Here is a 14172-nt window from a genome sequence, read left to right as displayed (position 1 = left end):
AGATTTTGTTGGCCCCATTGATCCACCTTCTAATGGCAAATCTTATATCTTGGTATGTACAGATTATGTGACAAAATGGGTAGAAGCTAGAGCCATGCAACATGCAAGAGACAATAAGGTAGCTGAATTTCTCTATGAAAAAATATTTACAAGGTATGGAGTACCCAGGGAAATTGTCTCAGATCAGGGACCTCAATTTACATCCACATTGATAAAAGCATTGGTCAATGAATACAATATAAGACACAGGAAATCTACTCCATATCATCCATAGTCTAATGGCCAAGTAGAAGTTACCAATAGAGAGCTTGAGGCTATTCTTACAAAAACAGTATCTATCCACAAGAAAGATTGGTCTAATTGGCTTTCAGAGGCAATTTGGGCATATAGAACAACATGGAAAACACCAATTGGATTCACACATTTTGAGATGGTTTATGGCAAAACAACAATGATGCCTATTGAATTTGAGCATAAAACCTTGAGAACAACTCTACAACTGAATATGACATTGTCTGAAGCACAGAAGGAACGCATTCAACAGTTAAATGCTCTTGATGAATGGAGAAAGATAGCTGTTCAACAGACAGAGTTGATTCAAAACCAAAGAGCCAGATGCCATGATAAATATATCAGAGAAAAGAAATTCAAAGTTGGTGACTGGGCACTCTTGTATGATTCCAGATATAAGGATGCTATGGGAAAACTCCAAACAAGGTGGTTGGGTCCTTATGAGGTAGAAGAAGTTTTTCACAATGGAGCAGTTCGGTTGTCCACAATAGATCCTGTTCGATTTAAACTCTTAGTGAATGGACATCGACTACGACTTTATCACAAGCCAGCTCTAGAGAAGAGTTCCTGCAGTAGTTTGCTCCTCAAAATGAAATACGAGTTCCTGCAGCAACTGGCAAGGTTCCTGCAACAACTGTCAATGCTTCGGTATCAATTCATGAGCTTCATGTTGCATTTGAGCATGTTGATAAAGGTGATGTTCCTGTAGCCTCTACAGTGAACTTATTTACTGTATCATAATAAAATATTTCCATGAGGAATATTGTTCTCCATACATAAAATTCCATCCACTACACTCCATCCCACTTTCTTACCTGTCACTTCATTTTATTTCGCCATCATTTTCACCCAATTGCAGGTATGTGTATATTGTACTTTATTTTAATTATGCATTTATTAGGTCATTATGATTTTAATTCTGTTTTAATCCACTCTAAACCTGAAATCTCGTCAACCTGTGTGGACACGTGCTAGGTTAAGTTGGGGGGGGGGGTACTTTATGGTCCTTTTCCCAGTAAGATTTATTATCCTGAACTAATTTCCTAACTGACATTATTTATAATGATTATTATTTCACGCGAGTGAATAATAAGTTCTGCCGCCAAATTTAAGGTATGTAGATTTTAGCTTTTGTGAATCTGTCAAACATTTTGGTGAAGCTGCAGAATTATCAGAGTAAAAGATGGGTGGTGATCTGATTCGCCATGAACCAACTATCCATGAAGGGTTGCTGCAGGATGTTGTCTATGTGCATTATTTCCAAAACCACGGTTGGCTAGATTATTTCTTGAGAATTAGGGATTTCAATGATGAAATAGCTATGGAATTTATGCATTCTTTTGACGAAGGAGAAGCTACAGTTAAGGGGTTGAGGGTAATTGCTACAGAGTGACGAATTGTAGAGGTCACAGGGTTGCTGCAGGAAGGAGAACTCTTTCTAGAATCGAAGGATGCAAGGAGTGCCAGGGTAGAGTTCACAATTCCTACTAACAGACCCTTAATGGTGGATAGGCAAGGGACTAGAAGGGTTTCTTTGCCAGCACATTGGCCTCAGGTAGCTTTGTATATTATAAAATATATTACCTGGGAAGGACGGTATTCAAATCTCCATTTGCCTCACTTCAAGTTACTTAGTCATCTGCGTCATGACCGGCGAGTTAATGTCCCAAATTTCTTGTATCATCTTATTTCTATAAGTGCTAAGGAGACTAAAAAATATGGAAATCCCTCTGTTAGCCATCATGGATTGGTGAAGTTGCTGGTACAACGGTCCCTGAGAGATGTTTCACAGATGGAATGGGGTGTGTTTGAAGATATTCTGCAATTTAGGGTAGATGAAGCCCCTATTGAAAATAATCCGCCGGTTCAAGAAGAGATAGTTCCAAAAGGTCTTTCTGGTAAAGATGAGGGTTTGCTGGTTGCTGAAGGAGCTACAATTATTTTAGAAGAAAATATTGAAGCAAAGTCAATCAAAGGACAACCCTCTACCTCTCTTCAAGGAGGTTCACTTGTTTTGTAGAGGGAAGGAAAAGAACTGGAAAAGGAGGAGTTAGATGAAGAATTTGATATCCGGCCGCAGGAAGTGCATAACCCTCCTGCAGCCAAGAGGTGTCGAACAAAAACAAAAACACCTGTGTCTGTTTCAAAAGTGTATGTGAGGAGAACAAGAAGGAGGACACAGAAGACTCAACTAGTGAGTAATCCAGTAGAGGTGATTGCAGTAGAAACTTCAGAAGAAGAAGATGCTGCAGAGAAGGAAATTCAAGAAAACCCTGCAGAAGAGGAAATCCAAGAAGAAATTCAGGAAGAAGTTGTAATGGATAAGCTTGCAAATCTGGCTTCAGTGGCATTGCAATGTGAGGAGATTATTGATGATGTTCCACAACAACCTGAAGAAAATGTGGGAGATATGCCAATCCAGAATGAGGAAGTTATTGAAGAAATCCCACGGTCTAAGGTAGGACCCATAAGAACTCCTTCATCCCTAACTAGTTTATCAATTGCTTTAACATTCTTTAGGCAATGGGAAATAGAGAAGGATATGTTGCAAGGGATAATTAATAAGCAACAAAAAGAGATTGAGAAAAAAGATAATAGAATTAAAGAATTGGAGACTAAGGTAGAAGAGATTTATGGTATGGTTCCTGAGATAATGCAGTGTAGGGCTCCCCCAAGAATTTATGCAGTGCACTTGAAATAACGGTATCTGAATTTCAGATTAAACCGCATAGTAAGGGATCTTAATCCATCCTTGGAAACACCAGAGGAATTCTATCATTCTTATCAAACCTCCCCACATTCTGTAAGGAATCTGTTATGTGAATTATATTTACATAATTATGCTGTACCCCAGGACAGAGAATGGAATCCTTTGTTGTACATTGGGGATATCCATCTTAGAGCTCTAATGTCTTTGATACAAAATGAAATGATTATAGGACCTCAAGCTAGGGAGTTTGAAAAATTGGAACTTGACTGTCCATTGCCATTGAGGAGGGAATCAAAAGCACCCAGGGTTCTGTATTATGAATGGCAAAAGTTGCTAATAAGAGATGATGTTAGTAAGATAGTACTTCCAATGAGAGAGGAAGTCTATCAAGCGTATGAGCAATTGGTTCATACCCACAGAACAACAACACTAGAAGGACTAACTCAACGTTGGAATCATCTACCAGATCATTTAAAACTGGGAGAACCCTACTCATTACAGAATTTTCATGCAGCTATATAGAGAGCCTCCAAGTACATACAACTAGGCAGGGAGAAATCCAATAATTGGTTGCCATTAATCTTTCAGCCTCCTATCCTTATGTGGCCACTTTCGACATGCCAACCAACAGAACAAAATTATGATGTAGATGTGGAAGAAACAACTAGATGGTCCAGGTTGGAGAAGATGAAGGGATTTTATTGGAATTTGCCTTCCAAGGGAACCGGACAAGACACTGTTGGTGATTTCAGAGTTTTAGCAAAAATCATAAATTTTTGGGGGGCATGATAAGTCGGAGTATTGACATGTTTTTTATCAAGAATCTTAGGTTTTTGGTATCTTTTGGGTTGAATTGTGATAGTAAAATATTGTGAATCGACTATATGTAATCCATGTTTTAAAACTGAACTTAAGAAATCATGTTTGAACCTTGTCTGTTAATTCCTGCATCCATGCCAATTTATTCCTGCTGCCAAATGGTTTGTCCCTGTGATATGCAGATTATTTAGGATGATTTCATATATGAGTTAATGAATGTATTAGTTAAGTAGGATACATATGCATGTCCTTGTATATTGTTTCTGTTTTAGTGCAGATAATAATTGATGCTGCAGTGGAGAATTTTCTTTTGCACCTAAGGACTGGAGAATCATGTTCAGATAGCTGGAGGTCAAACTGAAGGAGATTCAAGCGAGCACAATCTATGGCATAATCAGAGCAGTTTTACTTCACCATGGGAGTTTAACTCCAGTGCATGTTTAATTTGAAAAATATCTCTTTGGCGTGGAAAGACTGTGGTTCGGTTTCAGATCCACAGTTCCTGCAACTAAGCTCTCTGTTATCCCCTTCATCTGACAACTATCTACCTCTTCTTCTGGGCGTAACTGGAGTTGTCCATTGTAGTTTATCTTTTCTTTATAATAAGCTCTTCCTTCTTTTCAGAGTTAGATAGAATGGAAAGGGATTGAGCAGAGTTTTTGTCACGCATTCTGAATTTTCTCTTTTAGAATATGTAATCATCTTTCAGGAAGAAATGAATAAAAATATGTTATTTTGATCTATTAATAGTTCTTTGCTGAGAGTTTGATATCACTCATCCAAGGGGGCCCACTTGGTGAGTGATCCTATGTTTATGATTATTGAAGTTAGTTTTTACTTATTTGCAGTAGAAGTTCATGACTGGATTGTTCCCGCAGCCACTGGAAATAGATCCTTTGATTGTTCCTGCAGCCAAGGCAGAACGGTGTGATTCCTGTTATTTTCATTAGATCTTTTCATCAGAGTTTTGTAAAGCTTTCATTTAGCCTTTTATGATTTCCATTCCTACCTTTCCTATAGTAATTAAGAATAATCATTTAAGGAGCTTAGTGCATATATATTGCAGACCTATTTCAAGTTTTACGTTCTTGGATTGACAACTAAATGAACACCAACCATGAGAATAGTAAACTCTACCATATGAATGTCCAAACTTCAGATTGAGATTTCAATTAGAGGTATTATTATTGTCATTATAGTTGGGGTAGACAGGAAAGGAGGCATGTATATGTTTCTATCAAATGGATATGGGCAGATATCTTCGAGAGCATATTGCTTTTGTGTCCTTCCTCAGTGCACTTGTTGGACGAGGTATTGCATTTGTTGTCTTAACATATCCATTTCTATAAGATGAGGGGGGATGTTGCCATGTTGATATTTATCATCATAGTTATGTGTATTCCTTGCCCCCCTGTCACCGTGATTTTGTTCTTGTCGATGGCTATGTTGGGCTTGTTCTAGTATATCCTTAAGTTGTGATACGTCAAAGTCAGTGGGAAGTTTGGATCCTTCTTGAGCAAGTTTTAGAAAATGGGCATCAACACTTCCCTTGAGAACTTCTTCAAAAAGTATGTTAAATATGGGGTTGCTAAGTGCGTCTTCTATTTGTGCTTGTGTAGGGGTATCTGGGTCTCCTTTTCTGGAAAAGGGGTTAACTTTCTCTTCTTCTTCTTCTCATATTTTATTTTCAGTTTGTCTATGACTTTGAGACCTAGTCCTAGCCATGTTTGAAGCACACATTTATGGATAAAAAAGTGTGTGTTTGATCATTTTATAGGTCCAATGTTTTATGATGATGAAGATGAGTTGAAATGTGTATGGATGAGTGATCTCCTTTTACCAAAGGTTGGATATTAACAAAGTTCTTTTTGAGATTGTTTGCTTGGTTTCAAATAATTGTGAGATGAGGTGTAATGAGGTTTTGTGTTTTACAAAGAACAAGCCACCTAGCTATGAGAGGATGCACTCAAAAGCTAGTTTTAACCTATCTAGATGTTTAGTAATGCCTTTTAGGATGATTGATCCTAGATGTAGAGACACACTAAAAAGTATGTTTTGTTGTGATTAGCAATATCCTAAAAGAACTAAGGACAAAAACCTTGGTGTGTTGAGATTGGAATGGATTTGTGATGCGTTTGGAATGAGTGTAAACCTTGGAATTTCTACTAATGGACTATGAATTTGATGATTGATTTTGGAAATGATTTTGAAGTGAGAAAGATGGAAGAAAATGTAGGAGTATTATGTGAACCTAGGAATCTCTAATAAGTGATTGCGGGTTGTGGAATGTATGATGGAGGAATGCGTTGACTGTGATTGTGATGATATGATATAACCCTTCTTTGAAAGAAAGCTTGTGATGCAAGTGGTTATAATTCAAAGTCATCGGTAAAACCGTGACTAAAATCGTGATATTGATGGATGAAAGTGCAATGTTTCATCAACAACTTATGGTTTTTTTACAAGAAACTTATTCTCTTTTGGGTTTTCTTTTCACTTTGCTTCTTTTTGTTTTTTTGATAAATTGACTTCTTGGCATATTTGAGAGATTTCCAAACACAAAGCATTGATGGATCTTTCAAGAATGTTGTTTTGTTTGTTGAGATCGTTGTTGGGTCGTAAATTGTTTCAATTGTTTGAGTCCTTTGACAAGAAAACACTTCAAGCACACAAGCACATATTCTTGCCTTTTGAAAAATGGCACAAAAGGTGTGGGTCTAAATCAACCCATTCATGAACTTTTTGACCCTGATAATGCGTGTATGTTCATAGGCCTAAAGTCAGCCCAATTGGTATGAAACAAGATGAAGACAACTCAAACACTTTTTATCAATAGAATGGGTGGGCTTCTAAAATAAGAGGTCTATTAATGTTCAATGCTTTAGATGTAAGTTCATTCTGCAGTGACTCACTTAAGAGCCTTGTAACTTACGGTGGGGCCCATATATCCTTTCGACAAGTTACACTGTAGGAACAGATACACCTAAGGCTACAAATTTTTCTCTCACCTGATTTCTATAGCGGCTCGAAGGATTTACCGCTCAAGGTTGTCCCAAGAGTGATGCGTCTCTTGGTAGGCCTCTCTTAAAAATAGAAAATTTAGAGTGTTACTAACACTTTTCTCTTGCACCTAGGACCACAAGAGCCAAGGGAGAGGATAGAGTGTGTTAGAATTGGGATCACTCTACAAATTTGCACAAGCGTGCCAAAAAATAAAAGACACTTGTTCTTTTTAACCCATCATCACAATGTGATCTATTTTCTACTTGGAGATGTTGCTCCAACAAATATGGTGTTATTTTTAACCAAGATATCAAAATGTTTGACATTTGACAAACTTTGGAAAGCAAACCTGGTCAACAAAAATAAAGTCGTGTTGCAAAAAGGTAAATGTGAGGTTCTTTTTATGCACCAAATGAAAAGTTGAGTTTGTTTTAGTTGCACTAAATAGAAAATGTGAAGTTATTTTTATCCCTTTGTGAAAAACAAGAAAGATGAAGTTTTTTTTAATGCACCAAATGAAAAGTTGAGTTTGTTTTAGTTGCACCAAATAGAAAATGTGAAGTTTTTTTTATCCCTTTGTGAAAAACAAGAAAGATGAAGTTCTTTTTTATGCATCAAATGAAAAGTTGAGTTTGTTTTAGTTGCACCAAATAGAAAATGTGAATTTCTTTTTATCCCTTTGTGAAAAACAAGAAAGATTTGTTTTAAACCAAAGAAATTAAAATGTTTTAAACTAACTCCTTCCAAGACTTGCACAAAAAAATTAGAAAATCTACAACTAAAACATTCAAAAAGTTAGTGCACATGGTGGGCTCACAAGCCTAAAAAAAAATATCCTTGAGGTTATTAAAGTGTTCGACTCACGTCGGGTTCACCAAATGATATTTTAGAAATGGGGACAAGGCAACAGAAAAGTTCAATGTTAATAAGTTAATTTCAACCATAAAACCAAAACAAAAAACTGAAAACCATTCCAAAAATATCAAAAGAGACTTCAAAAAGCATAAAAGAAGTTTAACAAAACAAAAGAAAGGAGAAGAGCCTCCCTAAGATGTTTCCATGATGCCTTTTGATGCTTCTCCCTTGTTTCTCCACTCTCCAAGCTCCAAATGAGTGTAGCTCTCAGCTTTTAACACTAGCCATGGATGTCATATGGAGATTCAAGATGGTTGGATATGATAAACAAATGCTATGCAAGTGTAGATAGTGATGCTATGAGAAAGATCTATGCTAATACCAATATAGTAACAATACTCTAATGCTTGCTCCTTTGCTTGAGGAGAAGGGTTCTATTTATAGAAGAAATGGGGAAATGAAGGGTTAAGATTGAGCAATCTTAACAAGGGTTAGGATTGAAAGATATTCAATCCATGTGAGACTTTCAATCCAATCCCATGTTGTCAAGTGTCACCATGAGGAGGCTTGAGAGGAGAGATAAGGAGCATTAAATGCGTGAGGGGACATGATGGTTACCCTAGGGGGTTGGGTTAGGGTTAGGTTAATAGATATTCCTTTTATCCAAGGGATAAATGAATGTGCAAGGGTTAAATGACTACCTTAGTCAAAGAAATAAATGCTTTGAAGAGACCCATGAGTCAAAAGGATGGTTAAGTTAGAGGAAAGTCTCTAACCAAAGGTCAAAGGTGAGTTAACCATAAATGGTTATGTAAGAGCCTTTTATGATTTGGAAGACTTTAGAGGTTAATCATTTGAAGACGTAAAGCCTTTAAGGGTTATTGAAGACTTTGGAGGTTTTTGAGAAGTGACTTCCTTTTATTTAGGAATGTGACAATGATTAGGATAGGATTAGGCTAAATTGGAAGTTATTAGAAGAATCTAGAAGGGGTTTAGGCATGCAAGTAGATTTTGTAGGAGAATGCAAGTGGGAGGAGTTTTGGGATTTTCAATTAAAATAAAATCATTTATTTCAATTAAATTATGTAATTTGCATTTGGATAGATATTTAAATAAATGTTAATTACACCGAAGGCGTCTCTTATATGAGATGGACAAGCTCATTTTTGCCATCAATGGTTCATATCATCTGTTAGAGAGTGCAAGACGATTGGAATGATTACAGCCTTCCATTATCATCCCACTCAATTGTCAGATACGACAAAGAATTTTGTGCGTTCAAAATGAGATTTAATGGATGAACTTTTGCAAATATCTAGGCCACATTGTAGATCGAACTAGGCATGGTAGTGGCCTCGTACCCGCTAGGAAGCCTTCCTCGCCTCCACACAACCAACCTTGTGTCTCTTATAGGTGAACTCTGACTGTGCCTCCCTTCTCTGACTGCTGCCATGAAGGATGCTTCAGACCTACAACCAGTCGCCCCCTCTATAGTGAGGATTTGTGAAGAAAATAAATGAAAAGAACAGGGTTCCAAGAGACTTTTAAAAGATAAAAAGATTTGTGAAAAAGGGTTTCGGTTGTTTATCCTCAAAATAGAAAATTACAATCAAATATCTAATCTATATTTGTTTCATTGGCCATTCAAATCAATTAATCATATTCAGTTAAAAGTAAGTATTAAACTTTTCCAAAACAATAATTTCTCAATCAAAGAATGGACTATGAAATTATATTTACAGTGTGCTCTTCCCCCTTTAAAGAAGAAATATGAGCAATAAAAGAGGGGTTTTCATCTCCAGACATGACCACCATTACGCTTTCCTTCTGGTCCTTACAAGAAGATGTGACCTCATTCTTCCCCTGGCCATACTCAAAGGATTGGTCGATTTCATTAATAGAACATTCTTGAAAGCAGGGCCAGAGCAGGAGGACTAAAGAATTGGCTACCACGATAAACATAACACATCCCGCAATGAGAGCATAGCCATTTCCTGAGGAATCTATTTTTTCTTCTCCAGATAGCACTGACCCAAATTCAAGTTGAAGGTGACAAATGTTAAATAAGTTGTTTTGAGCTTGCAGATTCTGTAGTTGGAGAACACAGTAATCTATGAGACAAGGGCACCTGATTGATAACAAATGTGATAGGATTTTTGAGAGTGAAATATTATCTTCATTTGTTTCCTCAATTTCTTTATAGGTCACTTGATGGTACAAGGGCACGATTTCCTCTTAGCAGCAATAGGAAGAAGAATATTTAGAAAGTGATATATTTTCATTTGTGTGCTTTATAGATAAGGGTTGATGCTGAATACCTTGGTTATCCGCTTCTTGGGGATGATTGTGTAGATGCAGCCAATTGATAATAACAATGTGCTTGCAATTCTTTCAACATTTCACCGATTTCAATGCCATTATGTTCTATGCTCCTGATCTCTTTCAGACTTTGGGGTTCAAAAACGATGCCTCACTCTACTCTTCAGTTATTACCGGTGGTGTATATGTTTCGTCCACTGTAGTTTCAAGCCATTCAGTTACCAAGTTTTTCCATATTTTTATATCACAAATTTTAACAATTTTGCTTTGGATTTGCAAGTGATCATTGGAATTTTGTTGCCAACAGGGATGGAAGAGGACGAAGAGATTACCAAGGACATAGCAATTGTGATAGTGCTTATGGTATGCACATTCGTCTCAACCTTTGCACGGTCATGGGTGCCTCTTGGATGGTTGATTCCCAGCTAAACATTTCCACTAGAAACCAGATTTGTTGGACAAAGTGTCATTGTGTGCATCAAACTTCTCTTCACATCCGTCATTGCACAAGAATTCTTGTCAATGCTTTGCCATTTCAAATATGGGATTTTCCTATTTTCGTTGGCTGGGTTTTAATCATGTCCACATTCGTCCTATTCCTCCTTCCCAAAACAAAGAATGTGCCAATTGAAGAAATGATAGAGAAAGTGTGGAGACAACACTGGCTGTGGAAGACCTAAGTCATAGATTCTGATCTGACTGATGATGAGGATGGTGATGCCTATACCAATCAATATGGAAAAGCTAATGGCAAGGCCTAACACAATTCCCAGTTATAATTTAATTTTTCTACACAATTAATTTTCAAGCTGAACCTTCTTGCTCAGTTTTCTGAGTCATGTAGTTGCGTTTTGAATGGCCGCGTTTTCATGTTTGATAAGATGTAAAACATAAAATTAGATTTGCAGCAATACCTATGTTCATTAAATGAATTTAATTATTATGGTAGAGAGTAGTCGTGACATCATTCCCATGTGCAATATGGCAGGTTTGGCAAGTAGCACCATACTTAGTAAGAATTTCCTGTCCTTTCAAAGCAATGCTATCCTTTCACATGGAGGTTGTTTTCCAATCATTTATTAATATAACATTTATTGCAGGTGCATGGGTAGATTAAAAAAGTGAAGTAGATATCTGCAAAATTGAGACCCAACTGCTCTGCAAAATCGAGATATGTTTCAATTTAGTAATTTGAGAAAAATTTAGTGAATACATGAAGTATTTGTAAGATCTTGTTCTAGGCTGTAGTAAGGTAGAAAATGGTTTTTGATTAGGTTTATTTTCTTATCTTAGGTTTAATTTTACCATTCATATCTGTGCCATGGAATAACAAGTAGATAGATTAAGTTTTTTTTTTGGAATCCTATAAAAAACTAATGTACTATCCACGTAGGCAATTTGAAAAGGGGTAATGCTTGATGACATAATAAATTATGTGCCATCGCTATAATAACAAGTTGAGGTAAAATTGTAGATTTTTTAACTTGAATTTGATTTGCAATATTTTTGTTCTGTTTTATCATGTGCAATGACTTGCTTCTCATCATTTCATGTTACAGTTTCTAACCTTAGACTGGATTTCAATATGGAAGTTCTAATTGCTTAAGCATAAATTCTGTCAATTATTTGAGAATTCAAATGTCAAAATACTTCATGAACTTTATATCTTAGATAGTCAAATATGGTTTAGGTAATTTATTTGGAGGGCTAAGAAATTGTAGATTTTTTTTTATTAAAAATTAAATTGTAGATTTTTTTTTATTAAAAATTAAATTGTAGATTTTTTTTTATTAAAAATTAAATTGTAGATATTTTTTTATTAAACATTATTAGTGAGAGATAGGTTCTTATAAACCATTACTTAAAAATATAGGTCAATGAATTTGATTCAAAAATTATAGATTTAAAATCAAATAACAATTAATATTCATCAAAGAGAATTTTATACAAACGATTTAAGCATAATTAATCGTAAATTTTTAATCACATCTTGCATTGAGACTCAAGCAATATTAGTATGAGATTGGGTTCCTATAAACCATTACTTAAAAACATGGATCAATGAATTTGATTCAAAAATTATAATTTAAATTCAATAAGAAAAATCAATATTCATCAAAGAAAATTTTGTATAAACTACTATTTATAAAATATAAAGCATTACTGGTAAGAGATGGGTTCCTATAAATTACTACTTCAAAATAAAAATGATATAAATCACTACTTCAAAATAAAAGTCAATGATATAAATCACGACTTCAAAATAAAAGTCAGTGAATTTGGTTAAAAAATTATAGATTTAACTTTAGTAAGAACAATTAATATTCATCAAAAATAATTTTGTATAAAATACTATGTATACAATATAAATCAATAATTTCGATTGAAAACTACAAAATTCGATTTATGAAACATCATAATTTAACACATGAATAATAAATTACTCATCAGCTTACAAATTAAAAAAAAGACTAAAATTTCTTGCCCATTAACAATTAGCATTTTGGTCTAATTTAAAAATATTTTAATATGAACTATGTACTAAGAGGGATATTAAAAAATTCAACATGTAGAAGTATAAATAAAATTAGGGGTATAATTTAAGATTGGATGAACTGGGTGATACAAGATTAGCTTACTAAGTGAATCTCCCTATACTTATTTGCATTTACCCAACATGTGCACCAAATAAATCCAATGTACACGTACAAAATTTACTTCAATCTTCACAGGACCTAATTAGAGAGCAATCAAATATGATGGTTCCAATATACTACTCAATTAAATGAATATAATAACTCTGCATTTTATGGTTGCCATCTAATCCCAACCATCTAAAATATATAATTGATTCTATATATCCTTTACCAAAGCTTGAGGTTGTGATGCACCAGATGATTTTTGTAGCCTAGATATGTTCATATCAAAAGTTCTACAAATTTCAATGTAATGAAAACTTGTAGATTCAATTGTTGTTAAGATACTTATAAAGAAAAAAATTGGATGATGTTAAGAATATCAAAATATCACATTGCTTTATGTAACAAACTTTGCACAAATTTCAATGTCTTGAAAATTAACTTGCAAATTCAATCACCCATTGATGATGCTTACGAAGGTCAAAATAAGATAGATCTCTTAATAGAAAGCACATGATATACATCTATTTAAACTCCCCACCCTAGAAAGTTAGTCATTGAATTTAAATCAATAATTTTAGGTTGTTATGATAATGTCTCCCCACCAAATTAGCTTTATGTATTAAAATATTTTTAAACATTATTGTGATGGTATCTTTATATTTGATCAATCCTTCATCTATTAGTTAACATAGACTTATAGAAGACTAATCCTTATTTTTAAAAATACCATTATTTGTGTGTCCTAATCATTAGAATAGTTTCAATTTTTTTACATATCTACTGTCTCAAAAGCTAAAATTGATTACTTGATATTTTTTAATTCTAATTTTAAAATTGGGTTGATGGTGTAAACAATGAGTTGATGATGTATACCAAAACCACAAATGACATAAAGTATGTGAAATTAACCCCAGACATTAATTTTACAATTACGATCAAGGTTATAATTAGACTATGATTAGTGTTATAATTAAGGTTACACTTAGGGTTAGGGTTAGGGCTAGACCAAAATTTGGATTTCTTTTAGAATTGAGGCTAGGTTTATAATTAGAGTTATGATAAACATTAGAGTTAGGGTTAGAATTAACATTATGATTATAATTAGGCATAAAGTTAGAATTAGGGTACAATTAGAACTAGCGTTAGGATGAAGATTATGTAGGGTTGAATTAAGGTAAGGATAAAGCTTAAGGTTAGAAATAGAGTTATTGTTAGGGCTAGATATAGAATTAGAAGTAAAGTTAGAGATACAATTAGGGTTAAGTTTGGTATCATCATATCATGGCTAAAATTACACTTGAAATTATAAGTGTGGTTAGGGTTATAATTAGAGTTAGGGTAAGTCTTAGATTTAGAAGTATGATTAGAGTTAGAATTATGTTTAATTTTAAGGTTAGAATTAGGGCTATAAGGTTAGAATTAGGATAAGGGTTAAGTTTAGAGTTAGAGGTGGATTTAGGGTTAGAATTAGAGGTATAGTTGGAGATAGAGTTTGGGATATAGGTTTATATTATAATTATAGTTAGCATTAGG

The 14172-nt window shown here is 34.6% G+C and overlaps 1 pseudogene; it reads left to right on the top strand.

The window, feature by feature from the left end:
- Positions 1-10052: 10052 nt before the first annotated feature.
- Positions 10053-10677, top strand: LOC131875267 (sugar transport protein 13-like; annotated as a pseudogene).
- Positions 10678-14172: the final 3495 nt, after the last annotated feature.

Source organism: Cryptomeria japonica, chromosome 4, assembly GCF_030272615.1.
Source record: "Cryptomeria japonica chromosome 4, Sugi_1.0, whole genome shotgun sequence".
Lineage (NCBI taxonomy): Eukaryota > Viridiplantae > Streptophyta > Pinopsida > Cupressales > Cupressaceae > Cryptomeria > Cryptomeria japonica.
The sequence above is the reverse complement of the archived record's forward strand: the minus strand, read 5'-3'. Positions and strand labels throughout refer to the sequence as shown.